The sequence below is a fragment of the Bos taurus genome, chromosome 3, assembly GCF_002263795.3.
Source record: "Bos taurus isolate L1 Dominette 01449 registration number 42190680 breed Hereford chromosome 3, ARS-UCD2.0, whole genome shotgun sequence".
Lineage (NCBI taxonomy): Eukaryota > Metazoa > Chordata > Mammalia > Artiodactyla > Bovidae > Bos > Bos taurus.
This window is the reverse complement of record NC_037330.1, coordinates 13,403,081-13,418,107: the sequence shown is the minus strand read 5'-3', so window position 1 is coordinate 13,418,107 and position 15,027 is coordinate 13,403,081.

Below are 15,027 nucleotides of genomic sequence, written 5' to 3'. Positions count from 1 at the left end.
AAGAAGGGGAATGCCAAAGAATGGTCAAACCAGTGCACAATTGCACTGATTCCACATGCTCGCAATATAATGCTCAAAATTCTCCAAGCCAGGCTTCAACAGTATGTGAACCAAGAACTTCCAGATGTACAACTTGAATTTAGAAAAGGCAGAGGAACCAGAGATCAAATTGCCAATATCTGTAGGATCATAGAAAATGATAGGGATTTCCAGAAAAATATCTACTTCTGATTCATTGCCTACATTACAGTCTTTGACTGTAGAGATCACAACAAACTAGAAAATTCTCAAAAAGACAGGAATACCAGACCACCTTACCTGCCTCCTGAAAAACCTGTAGTCAGGTTAAAAAGCGGCAGTTAGAACTGGACATGGAACAATGGACTGGTTCCAAGTTGGGAAAGGAGTCCATCAAGGCTGTATATTGTCAGTCTGTTTATTTAATTTATATACAGAGTATATCATGCAAAATGCCAGACTGAATGAAGCACAAGCTGGAATCAAGATTGTGGGGTGAATTAACAATAACCTCAGATATGCAGGTGAAACCACCGTTATGGCAGAAAGCAAAGAGGAACTAGAGCCTCTTGATAAAAGTGAAAAATGAGAATTAAAAAACTGGCTTAAAACTCAACATTCAAAAAATGAAGATCATGGCATCCGGTCCCATGGCTTCATGGCAAATAGATGGAGGAACAATGGAAACAGTGACAGACTTTATTTTCTTGGTCTGCAATATCACTGTGGATGGTGACCTCAGCCATGAAATTAAAAGGTGCTTGCTCCTTGGAAGAAAAGCAATGACAAAACTAGACAGCATATTAAAAATCAGAGACACTGCTTTGCTTACATAGCATTTATAGTCAAAGCTATGTTTTTTTCAGTAGTCATGTATGGATATTAGAATTGGAAAATAAAAAAGGCTGAGAGCCAAAGAATTGATGCCTTTGAACTGTGGTGCTGGAGAAGAGAATCTTGAGAATCCCTTGAACTGCAAGGTGATCAAACCAGTCAATCCTAATGGAAATCAGTCCTGAATATTCATTGAAAGGACTGATGCTGAAGCTGAAGTTCCAATATTTTGGCCACCTGCTGCAAACAGCTGACTCATTGGAGAAGAACCTGACACTGGGAAAGAGTGAAAGCAGGAGGCAAAGGGGATGACAAAGGATGAGGCAGTTAGATGGGATCACCAACTCAATGGACATGAGTTGAGCAAACTCCAGGAGATGGTGAAGGACAGGGAAACCTGGCGTGCTGCAGTTCATGGGGTAACAAAGAGTTGGACATGACTGAGCAACTGAACAACAATGCTTTTCCCTTGATAACTCTAAGTTTCTTTTCAACATCTGTGACTCAGTCTCTGTTTTGTAAATAAGTTCATTTTTACCACTTTTTATGATTTCACATTTAAGTGATATTATGATATATGTTGTTGTCTAACTTGCTTCATTATATATAATCACTAGGCCCATCCATGTTGCTGCAAATGCAATATTTCATTCTTCTTTATGGCTGAGTAATGTTCTATTGTATATATGTACCACCTCTTCTTTATTTATTCTTCTGTTGATGAACATTTATGTTGTGTCCATGTCCTGGTCATTGTAAATAGTGGTACAATGAACATTGGGATGCATATATCCTCTCAAATTATGATTTTTTCTGAATATATGACCAGAATTGGGGTTGCTGGATACTATAGTAGCTGTATTTTTAGTTTCTTAAGGAACCATCATACTGTCCTCAATAGTGGCTATACAAATTTACATTCCCACTAATAATTTAGAATGGCTCCATTTTCTCCACACCCTCAACAGCATTTATTGTTTATAGATTTAAAAAATTTGAATTTATTTTTTAATTGGAGGAAAATTGCTCTATAATGTTGTGTTGGTTTCTGCTACAGAAAAACATGAATCAGTCATAATTATATATATGTCCCTTCCCCACTGAGCCTCTTTCCCCTCCCTCCATCACACTTTTTATTTTTATTTTTGATTTGTTTGATAATGTAGTTATTAGTGATGTTGAGCAACTTTTTATGTGATTTCTGGCACACGTGTCTTCTTTGAAAATAGATTTATTTATATCTCCGGCTCATTTTTTGATTTGCTTTTTAATATTGAGCTGCATAAGCTGTTGTACACTTTGGAGATTAATCCCTTGTTGGTTGCTTCATTTGCAAGTATTTTTCTCCCATTCTGAAGGTTGTCTTTTCATTTTGTTCTGTGCAAAATCTTTTCAGTTTAATTTGGTTATGTTTGTTTATTTTGTTTTTATTAATATTTTCATTGCTCTAAGAGGTGGATTGAAAAAATTTTTTTGCTGCAATTTGTGTCAAAGAGTATTCTGCCTATGTTTTCCCCTAAGAGTTTTATAGTGTCTGGCCTTACATTTAGGTCTTTAATCCATTTTGAGTTTATTTTTGTGTATGGTGTTAGGGAGTTTTCTAATTTCATTCATTTACATGGAGCTGTCCAATTTCCCCAGAACCACTTGTTGAAGAAACTGTATTTTCTTCTTGTATATTCTTGCCTCCTTTGTCATAGATTAAGTGACAATAGATGTGTGGGTTTATCTGTGGACTTTCTGTCCTGTTCTATTGATCTATATTTTTGTTTTTGTGCCCGTACCCTACTGTCTTGATGACTGTAGCTTTGTAATATGGTCTAAAGTCAGGAGACCTAATTCCTCCAGCTCAATTTTTCTTCCAGAAGATTACTTTGGCTATTCGAGGTCTTTTGTGTTTCCATACAACTTGTAAAATTTCTGTTCTGATTCTGTGAAAAATGCCATGAGTGATTTGAAAGAAATCACACTGTATCTGCAGATAGCTTTGGGTAATATAGTCATTTTCACAATATTGACTCTTCCAATCTAATCACACTAGGACCACAGCCTTGTCTAACTCAATGAAATTAAGCCATGCCCAGTGGGGATACCCAAGACAGGCTGGTCATGATGGACAGGTCTGACGGAATGTGGTCCACTGGAGAAGGGAATGGCAAACCACTTCAGTATTCTTGCCTTGAGAACCCCATGAACGGTATGAAAAGACAAAATGATAGGATACTGAAAGAGGAACTCCCCAGGTCAGTAGGTGCCCAATATGCTACTGGAGATCAGTGGAGAAATAACTCCAGAAAGAATGAAGGGATGGAGCCAAAGCAAAAAGAATACCCAGTTGTGGATGTGACTGGTGATAGAAGCAAGGTCCGATGCTGTAAAGAGCAATATTGCATAGGAACCTGGAATGTCAGGTCCATGAATCAAGGCAAATTGGAAGTGGTCAAACAAGAGATGGCAAGAGTGAATGTCGACATTCTAGGAATCAGTGAACTGAAATGGACTGGAATGGGTGAATTTAACTCAGAAGACCATTATATCTACTACTGCGGGCAGGAATCCCTCAGAAGAAATGGAGTAGCCATCATGGTCAACAAAAGAGTCCAAAATGCAGTACTTGGATGCAATCCCCAAAACGACAGAATGATCTCTGTTCATTTCCAAGGCAAACCATTCAATATCACAATAATCCAAGTCTATGCCCCAACGAGTAACTCTGAAGAAGCTGAAGTTGAATGGTTCTATGAAGACCTACAAGAACTTTTAGAACTAACACCCCAAAAAGATGTCCTTTTCATTATAGGAGACTGGAATGCAAAAGTAGGAAGTCAAGAAACACCTGGAGTAACAGTCAAATTTGGCCTTGGAATAAGGAATGAAGCAGGGCAAAGGCTAATAGAGTTTTGCAAAGAAAATGCACTGGTCATAGCAAATACCCTCTTCCAACAACACAAGAGAAGACTCTACACATGGACATCACCAGATAGTCAACACCGAAATCAGATTGATTATATTCTTTGCAGCCAAAGATGGAGAAGCTCTATACACTCAGCAAAAACAAGACCGGGAGCTGACAGTGGCTCAGACCATGAACTCCTTATTGCCAAATTCAGACTTAAATTGAAGAAAGTAGGGAAAACCACTAGACCATTCAGGTATGACCTCAATCAAATCCCTTATGATTATACAGTGGAAATGAGAAATAGATTTAAGGGCCTAGATCTGATAGAGTGCCTGATGAACTATGGAATGAGATTTGTGACATTGCACAGCAGACAAGGATCAAGACCATCCCCATGGAAAAGAAATGCAAAAAAGCAAAATGGCTGTCTGCGGAGGCCTTACAAATAGCTGTGAAAAGAAGAGAAGCAAAAAGCAAAGGAGGAAAGGAAAGATATAAACATCTGAATGCAGAGTTCCAAAGAACAGCAAGAAGAGATAAGAAAGCCTTCTTCAGTGATCAATGCAAAGAAATAGAGGAAAACAATAGAATGGGAAAGACTAGAGATCTCTTCAAGAAAATTAGAGATACCAAGGGAACATTTCATACAAAGATGGGCTCGATAAAGGACAGAAATGGTATGGACCTAACAGAAGCAGAAGATATTAAGAAGAGATGGCAAGAATACACAGAAGAACTGTACAAAAAAGATCTTCATGACCCAGATAATCACGATGGTGTGATCACTAACCTAGAGCCAGACATCCTGGAATGTGAAGTCAAGTGGGCCTTAGAAAGCATCACTACGAACAAAGCTAGTGGAGGTGATGGAATTCCAGTTGAGCTCTTTCAAATCCTGAAAGATGATGCTGTGAAAGTGCTGCACTCAATATGCCAGCAAATTTGGAAAACTCAGCAGTGGCCATAGGACTGGAAAAGGTCAGTTTCCATTCCAATCCCAAAGAAAGGCAATGCCAAAGAATGCTCAAATTACCGCACAATTGCACTCATCTTATATGCTAGTAAAGGAATGCTCAAAATTCTTCAAGCCAGGCTTCAGCAATATGTGAACCGTGAACTTCCGGATGTTCAAGCTGGTTTTAGAAAAGGCAGAGGAATTAGAGATCAAGTTGCCAACATCTGCTGGATCATGGAAAAAGCAAGAGAGTTCCAGAAAAACATCTATTTCTGCTTTATTGACTATACCAAAGCCTTTGATTGTGTGGATCACAATAAACTGTGGAAAATTCTGAAGGAGATGGGAATACCAGAGCACCTGACCTGCCTCTTGAGAAACCTATATGCAAGTCAGGAAGCAACAGTTAGAACTGGACATGGAACAACAGACTTGTTCCAAATAGGAAAAGGAGTATGTCAAGGCTGTATAGTGTCACCCTGCTTATTTAACTTATGTGCAGAGTACATCATGAGAAACGCTGGACTGGAAGAAACACAAACTGGAATCAAGATTGCCGGGATCAATAACCTCAGATATGCAGATGACACCACCCTTATGGCAGAAAGTGAAGAGGAACTCAAAAGCCTCTTGATGAAAGTGAAAGTGGAGAGTGAAAAAGTTGGCTTAAAGCTCAACATTCAGAAAACGAAGATCATGGCATCTGGTCCCATCACTTCATGGGAAATAGATGGGGAAACAGTGGAAACAGTGTCAGACTTTATTTTTGGGGGCTCCAAAATCACTGCAGATGGTGACTGCAGCCATGAAATTAAAAGACGCTTACTCCTTGGGAGGAAAGTTATGACCAACCTAGATAGCATATTCACAAGCAGAGACATTACTTTGCCAACAAAGGTTCATCTAGTCAAGGCTATGGTTTTTCCAGTGGTCATGTATGGATGTGAGAGTTGGACTGTGAAGAAGGCTGAGCGCCAAAGAATTGATGCTTTTGAACTGTGGTGTCGGAGAAGACTCTTGAGAGTCTTTTGGACTGCAAGGAGATACAACCAGTCCATTCTAAAGAAGATCAGCCCTGGGATTTCTTTGGAAGGAATGATGCTAAAGCTGAAACTGAAATACTTTGGCCAGCTCATGCGAAGAGTTGACTCATTGGAAAAGACTCTGATGCTGGGAGGGATTGGGGGCAGGAGGAGAAGGGGACGACAGAGGATGAGATGGCTGGATGGCATCACTGACTCGATGGATATGAGTCTGGGTGAACTCTGGGAGTTGGTGATGGACAGGGAGGCCTGGCGTGCTGCGATTCATGGGGTCGCAAAGAGTCAGACACGACTGAACGACTGATCTGTTCTGATCTGATCTGACTCTTCCAATCCAAGAACATGATATATCTTTCCATCTGTTTGTTTCTTTGTTCTCCTTCTTCAGTATCTCACAGTTTTCTGAGTACAGATCTTTTTCCTCCATAGGTAGGTTTATTTCTAGAAGACTGATTCTTTTTGATGCAATGGCAAATGAGATTGCTTCTTTTGTTTCTTTTTCTGCTCTTTCATTGTTGGTATCTAGGAATGTAAGAGATTTCTGTGTATTAATTTTTTTATACTGCAACTTTGCCGAGTTCATTGATTAGGTCTAGTAGTTTTATTTAGTATCATCTTTAGGATGTTCTATGTATAGTAGGCCATCTGCAAATAGTGACAGTCTTACTTCTTTTCCAATTGGTATTCCTTTATTTCTTTTTCTTCTCTGATTGCCATGGCTAGAACTTTCAAAATTATGTTTAATAGTGGTGAGAGTGGACATCCTTTTCCTGTTTGTAATCTTAGAGGAAATGTTCTCAGTTTTTCAGCGTTGAGGATGATGTGAAAGTGAAAGTCGCTCAGTCGTGTCTGACTCTTAGGCCCCATGGACTTCTCTAGCTCAGAATATTGGAGTGGGTAGCCTTTCCCTTCTCCAGGGTATCTTCCTAACCCAGGGATCAAACCCAGGTCTCCTGCATTGCAGGTGGCTTCTTTACCAGCTGAGCCACAGGGGAGCCTGAGAATGATGTGAGTTTGTTGTATACGGCCTTTATTATGTTGAGGTAGTTTCCCTCTATGCCCACTTTCTGGAGAGTTGTTATCATACATTGGTGTTGAACTCTGTCAAAGCATTTTCTGCATTAATTTAGGTGATTGTATGGTTTTTGTTGAACTTCATCAAAGCTTTTTTGCATCAGTTGAGATGAGTGTATTGTTTTTATTCTTTAATTTGGCAATATGGCCTATCACATTGATTGATTTGCATAGACTGAAGAATCCTTGTATCCCTGGGATCAGTCCTACTTAAACATGGTATATGATCCTTTTAATGTGTCTTTGGATTCAGTTTGTTAGTATTTTATTGAGGATTTTCACATCTATATTCATCAGTGATATTGGCCTTTTTTTGTGATATCTTTGTCTGGTTTTGGTATCAGGATAACAGTGACCCATAGAATGAACTTGGGTGTGAAGAATTTATAAGTGTCATAGTGAAAATACAGAACACAAACATTGGATAAAAGAGGCATTTAGGAGTAGAGAAAGAAAAATGAAAGTGTTGTAAGGTTCTTTTCAGTTTCAGGAGGTGGACAGAGGTATTGATGTAGGGTTTGAATTAAGTATGCATGTCATAATGTTAAGTCAAATCTCCAAATGAATAGAAATGAAGCATAAACTTCCAAGGAAGAAGCTGACTGATTAACTGTGGTCCTGGCCTCAGAAATAGAATCAGCTCTCTACCTCTGAGAAGTCAGTTAGAACCCCTTTTGGCTGTGGGCCTGTCACCAACATAGGCAGAAGAACCAGGAAAAATCATGTCCACCTGTGCATCAGGTAATAGATATACAGACCTTGGCCCTGGCTGTGGACCCTGATATTGCCTGTGAAAGTGGTGCATGCCCTCTGTGGTAGGGAAATTTTGTGGTAAGCCTACCAAACTTAGTCTGACTAGATTCTGAAAGGGCCATGTAAATGTGCCCCTTCTGTCCCAGTCGCAGACCAAGAATATTCTTGATGATACAGATACCCTGCATCTGCATCTCTGGGGCTACCTAAAGGGTTCCATATTAGCCATTATCTCTCTTTCAACTGCCATCCATGGACTACTTGCTAGGCAGGGACCAGGCCAAGGAAATTCCCATCTGTACCCCTAGAGATCCTGAAACATACATGGCTCCAGCTTCCTAATAGCTCTTCTATAACCAAGATTGTAGAGAAAGGATACATGAAGTCTGATAGGAAAGAAGGAGAAGTGTTTTGGTCATGTCTTATGGCACTATTAGGGGGCACAGAGAGGAGAAGGGGTAGCAGAGGCTCAAGAATCCCCCTTGGGGATGAGGAGTATGAGACATATATTAAACACACTACCCTGGCTCTGACACTGGGAAGATAAACCCCCTTAGCTGGTTTGAATACCCATGTGCTTATTAGAGTGCTTTAATGAAGAAATACTGAACTTTTGAAGAGCATTCACACATATATGCTTACTCTCAGTCACCATTTGGAGACAGCAGATGGAAAACTGCCTGTGACTCTTGCTAGCTTGACAAGACTACCCAGCCTTCCCCCCTGGGCACACAGCCTTCCCGCCTGGGCACACAGTGGGTTCCTGATTCAGTCCCTCTAGTTCCAGTTCTGCTCCCCACTAATTCAGAGGCTGCTATTGCCAATGAAAGTGTGCACACTTGGAAAGAATGGAGCCAGCTTGGACCCTGAACTTGTCTTTTAACAGGGTAGAGGCAGCCATTGTCAACTCATGTATCCCTGCATACACTCCAGAGTGAGAAAGCTATCTCTAGGGCAGAGATAACCATCACCAGAGTGTGTGTCATTGTGCACATTTAGGAGGTGGCTGGGCCAGCTCAGTGATGTAGCATCTACCCCTCTGGCCCTGACTGAGCAACTCTCCAAGGCACACACATCAGGGAAAAATGGCACCAACACAGAAGTACATCCCCAAGCTGTCAGGAGCCCAAGGCTTCCTGACCATGTCCCAAACCAAAGAAGACAGTGCCATCACACTGAGAGAAACCCAACTCCTTCTGGGTTCCTGCTCTAGCCCCTTGAGCCCCCCTCTGCCCCCAGTAGGGTGGTGGCAGCCATTAGGGCATAGGAGCTTTACCTGGCTCTGTTTATAGCTCCTACACCTCCAGCCTAGCTCCCACTAAAGTGGTGGCTGCCAGCATACCCCAGAGAAAGACGCAGCCTGCTCTCACTTAAGATCCAGCTCTCCCACCAAAGCCATTGGCTAGATGCAGATTGCATAGGGACACTCCCACGCAAGGATATGCCTTCAAGACTGGGATAGGCAATTGTTTTGCCTAATTTCATAGAGACACAGGGAATTAAACAAAACAAGGACACAGAGGAATGTGTTTCAAGTGAAAGAACAACAACAACAACAAAAGGACCTTGAAAAGACCTTAATAAGACAGACACAATTTGTCTGATAAAGAGTTCAAAGCAATAGTAAGAGAATTCTAATGGAACTGGGAAAAATAACACGTGAACATAGTGAGAATTCCTGGGAGACTGTGAAGGACAGAGAAGCCTGGCGTGCTGCAGTCCATGGTGTCACAAAGAGTCCTACGTGACAGAGTGACTGAACAGCAACAAGAAAATATAGCAAAGAACTGGTCAGACTGGAAAATAAAATAATGAAATAAAACTACACTGGAGTGTATTAATATAGGATGAGGTGACATAGAAGAATATATAATTAATCTGGAAGATAGAATAATAGAAATCACTCAATCAGAACAGCAAAAAGATAGTTTAAGGGACCTCTGGGACAGCATTCAACACACTCACATTCACATCATAGGTCTCATAAAGAGAAAAGAGACAGGTAGGAGGCGAAAATGTATTTGATGAAATTATGGCTGAAAATTTCCTGAGTCTGAAGCAGGAAACAGAAATCCAGGTACAGGGATTACAGAAAGATTCAAACAAATGAACCCCTATAAACTCACACCTGGACATATCATGATGCCTAAACCAGATAAAGACACAGATAAAAGACCAGATAAAAAATAAAATTATATCCCTGATGAACATAGACACAAACATTCTTTTTTTTTCTTTTTTTAAAAATTAATATATTTTTTTAATAGGAGGCTAATTACTTTACAATATTGTGGTGGTTTTGCCATACATTGCCACACATGAATCAGCCACAGATATACATGTGTCCCCCATCCTGAACCCCCCTCCCACCTTTCTCCAATTGCATCAGTATTCTTGCCTGGAGAATTCCATGGACAGAGGAGCCTGGCAGGTTACAGTCCGTGGGGTCACAAGAATCAGACACAACTGAGCGACTAGCATTCCTTTCACTTTCTTGTGTTAGTAGGGCACAAAACAGTAACACTACTACAAACTGCAAAGTAGGAGTTTTGTGCATGCCAAATTGAATTTTTATGCCTCCCAACATAAAAACTGAGGAGGAACCCAACCAATTCCCATGGGGCCAATCTTAGCATATCTGAGATGCCTTGTCCTGATGAAGCCTGGCAATTTCAGAGAGAGAAAAAAAATGACATTCAAAAGCCCTAAAATCACAGCAAAGCAACCTATGTGTTCCCATGACTAAACTGCTATGCATATTCACCTATAAGTTATTGTAGGTAGTTTAAAGGTAATTTGATTAAGCAATTATGTATCTCAATCCAATATAATGGTATTTCAAAAAGCATTTGAATTGCTTTACCTTCTTTCCTTGAAAATGATATTACAGAATTGTCATTTGAAGAGATGATCATATGGAGTATACAACCAAAAAAATAGGGAAGATATTAATAGAAATAGGCTATGTAATTTTTCACTGTTTGGTTATATTTATGGTATTTGACACCTTTTAATTTGTCATTTGACTTTCATCCTTAATTTTGTATTCCTGTTTTGCATTCTTTTTCTTTCTTTAAATATAAATTTATTTATTTTAATTGGAGATTAATTACTTTACAATATTGTATTGGTTTTGCCATACATCAACATGAATCTGCCATGGGTGTACACGTGTTCCCCATCCTGAACCCCGCTCCCACCTCCCTCCTTGTACCATCCCTCTGGTACATCCCATCTCAATGCACCAGCCCCAAGCAACCAGTACCATGCATCGAACTTGGACTGGTGATTTGTTTCATATATGATATTATACATGCTTCAATGCCATTCTCCCAAATCATCCCACCCTCTCCCTCTCCCACATAGTTCAAAAGACTGTTCTATACGTCTCTGTTTCTTTTGCTGTCTCGCATACAGGGTTATCATTACCATCTTTCTAAATTCCATATATATGCGTTAGTATATTGTATTGGTGTTTTTCTTTCTGGCTTATTTCATTGTGTATAATAGGCTCCAGTTTCATCCACCTCATTAGAACTGATTCAAATGTATTCTTTTTAATGGCTAATACTCCATTGTGTATATGTACCACTGCTTTCTTATCCTTTCATCTGCTGATGGAAGGATAGCTTCCATGTCCTGGCTATTATAAACAGTGCTGCGATGAACATTGGGGTACACATGTCTCTTTCAATTCTGGTTTCCTTGGTGTGTATGCCCAGCAGTGGGATTGCTGGGTCATAAGGCAGTTCTATTTCCAGTTTTTTAAGGAATCTCCACACTGTTCTCCATAGTGGCTGTACTAGTTTGCATTCCCACCAACAGTGTAAGAGGGTTCCCTTTTCTCCACACGCCCTCCAGCATTTATTGCTTGTAGACTTTTGGATCACAGCCATTCTGACTGGTGTGAAATGGTACTTCATAGTGGTTTTGATTTGTATTTATCTGATGATGAGTGATGTTGAGTTTCTTTTCATGTGTTTGTTAGCCATCTGTATGTCTTCTTTGGAGAAATGTCTATTTAGTTCTTTGGCCCATTTTTTTATTGAGTCGTTTATTTTTCTGGAATTGAGCTGCAGGAGTTACTTGTATATTTTTGAGATTAGTTGTTTGTCAGTTGCTTCATTTGCTATTATTTTCTCCCATTCTGAAGGCTATCTTTTCACCTTGCTTATAGTTTCCTTTGTTGTGCAGAAGCTTTTAATTTTAATTTGTCCCATTTGTTTATTTTTGCTTTTATTTCCAATATTCTGGGAGGTGGGTCATAGAGGATCCTGCTGTGATTTATGTCAGAGGGTGTTTTGCCTATGTTCTCCTCTAGGAGTTTAATAGTTTCTGGTCTTACATTTAGATCTTTAATCCATTTTGAGTTTATTTTTGTGTATGGTGTTAGAAAGTGGTCTAGTTTCATTCTTTTACAAGTGGTTGACCAGATTTCCCAGCACCACTTGTTAAAGAGATTGTCTTTAATCCATTGTATATTCTTGCCTCCTTTGTCAAAGGTAAGGTGTCCATAGGTGAGTGGATTTATCTCTGGGCTTTCTATTTTGTTCCATTGATCTATATTTCTGTCTTTGTGCCAGTACCATACTGTCTTGATGACTGTGGCTTTGTAGTAGAGCCTGAAGTCAGGCAGGTTGATTCCTCCAGTTCCATTCTTCTTTCTCAAGATTGCTTTGGCTATTTGAGTTTTTTTTTTTGTATTTCCATACAAGTTGTGAAGTTATTTGTTCTAGCTCTATTTTTAATATTAATGAAGCAATGCCTTAAAGGTTACTGATAGTTTTTTATTATTTTGGTTGTCTGAATATATTGAATACATAGCCTTTACCTAGCAGGATGGAACCAAACATGTACCTTGAAAGGATTTGATTGAGAAGAAATGCAAAGAAGAAGAAAAGGGGATAATCAACTTCTAGGAGGCAAAAATAGCAACAGAGGATATTGCAGCAAGCCTAAATGTGGGAGTGAGGGGAGAGAAAGAAAGAGAGAGAGAGAGAGAGAAATTGTGTTGGCTGAGCTCATCATGATACAATGAGAAAGAAAAGGAAGAGGCGGTAGCAAGAGTAGGAACCCACTGAGATCCACTCACTCCTGGAAAGTCTAGTCATGTTAGAACTGGGGAAGGGAGGTTTGGAATTGGATAAAAAGTGTGGGGCTATATTTCTTTTTATGGTTAAGCTTGTTCTAGTCTAGTACTGCCTTCTGATTTCATAAGTCAGATTTTCAATCTTCAGCACCTCATGTGAAGCCATGGACTCTCTGCTTCTATTTTGTCCTGCAGGCTGACCTGGGTTGGAGAGTATGTCTGTGTGGGGACTGGCAGCATGACTCTGTAATTTCCACACTTGCTCCCCTTCATCCCCCTCCTCAGTTTCCTCATCTCCCTTGTCTGTTTCTTGAAACCCAAGTTGAGGCTCATTTTTCAGGGCTCTTCTTGGGGGTTTTGTGGCTCAGATGATGAAGCATATTCTTGCAATGCAGGGGACCTGGGTTTGATCCCTGGGTCAGAAAGATTCCCTGAGAAGGACGTGGCAGCCCACTCCCATATTCTTGTCTGAAGAATTCCATGTACAGAAGAAAATGGCAGGCTACAGTCTATGGAGTCACAAAAGGTTGGACACGACTGAGTGACTAACAGTTTTACTTAACCTCGTAACCTAGGAAAGAGAGATATTGAAGCAAAGGGAGCAAGCACCAGTTGAAAGGCAGCAGTGGATGGGCTAATGTCATGATCAGAATCAGGCTGGGATAGCGCAGGAGCCAAGGTTAGGGAGTTTCCAGGGATGGAGGGAGAAACTGAACTCTGAGCCAGCAACCTTGGTGGAGAATGTTGTAGTGGCAGCCACCCAGAGCTGGGTGTCCCTGCCTGATGTTTATCTTCCTGGACCAGGTGAGGTCTACACTAGCATGAGTTGGATTTGAGAAACTGTCCAGGAACCAGATTCTACCCTAGCACCACTTGGGGAGAGCTCCCATGCTATCTACCTCATTTTCTCATCTGTCCAGCAAGTGGTGGGTTATCACACAGTTTTTGGGGACCATTCTGGCTCTGCCATCCCAAGATTCCAGGTCAAGTAGGATGTGATCTGACCCCATTACTCCTTTGATCTCAGAATTTTCTTTCCCTCTCACCTATACTCAAATTTGCCTCAATTACATTGACCTCCTGTTCCTGGGACATATCAGGCACACTCCCAGCTGAGGGCCTTTGCAAGAATTGTCACCTCGACCAGGGAAACATTCCTTAAGGTGTCCACTCCATCACCTCCTCCCACTCTTTTCTCAAAGGTTTCCACCTTGATGAAGCCTGTTCTTACCTCCTGATGTAAAATTGAAACTATTTTCTAAGGTCCGAATCTTGCTTTCCCTAACCTTTTCCTTCTAACATATTAATACTATTCCATTTCCTTATATATTATGATTATTGTATAGTGTCTTTCTCCTCCTAATAGAATGATGAAGATAGAAGTCTTGTTGGATTCATTAGTGGATGTATCCTAAGCACATGGAGCAGAGACTGGCACATAGTAGTTTCTCATTAATATTTGTGGAAGAAACGAGGATACCACTTAAGAGGATCTGGGCTTGGGGCAGACAGGTCTACCTCAAACAGCTCATGCTTAATGCAGAGATGTGGTTGTGCTACTGACAATAAAATGGGGGTTCATTAAAAAGATCACATTACTGATGATCTACCATAGGTGGGGGAGATGGAGAGGAAGGTGAGGGCTCTTGAAGAGAACAAAACATAGCTTGGCTCCTGCACACACTGTACTGCAAGATGACACTCCATTTACCTACATGGGAAATTCTCAAGGAGCTCCATGGTCCATCAGTTCTAAGACTATTCCTCAAAAAGATGGTGGGGCACTTAGGTCAGATAATTTTGCAAAATATACAGACTGATCCCTTCTGAGAGATTTCACAGTCTCCTATTCCAGTGGGAACATCAGTTTTAGTTCTTTAATCTGGTATTTCACAACATATGTGACCATAGGATTCCATGTTCCTTCTAATTTTTTCAAGCAAAAACCTTCCTGAGCTTTTAAATTGACATCTGAGATTTTACTAAATCAGTACTTTGGAAATCCAACCTTGCAAGATAAATTTTGACTCCAAGCATGGCATCCAGGGCCTTCATGGTCTCTCTTAGTCTCCCCAGACCAGTTTCAAACATACTGAATGTTCCTTGCAGTTCTGTATCTGCTTGCATTTCTTATTCCCCCAACCCCCACTACCCCATGTCCAAAATCTTTCCTCAGACATTTCAAGGGCTCATTTCCCCACCCTGCCTGTTCATTTTGTCTACCCTCCATCACTGTGTGTGTTCCTACCAGTCCTGTGTCTCAGTTGTCTTGTTTTGACTTGTCTGCTAGCCCTCTGGACCTGCTCCTCCCAGGAATGTATGAAGTCAGCTCACTCTGCATCTCCAGGGCCTGTCCGATGAG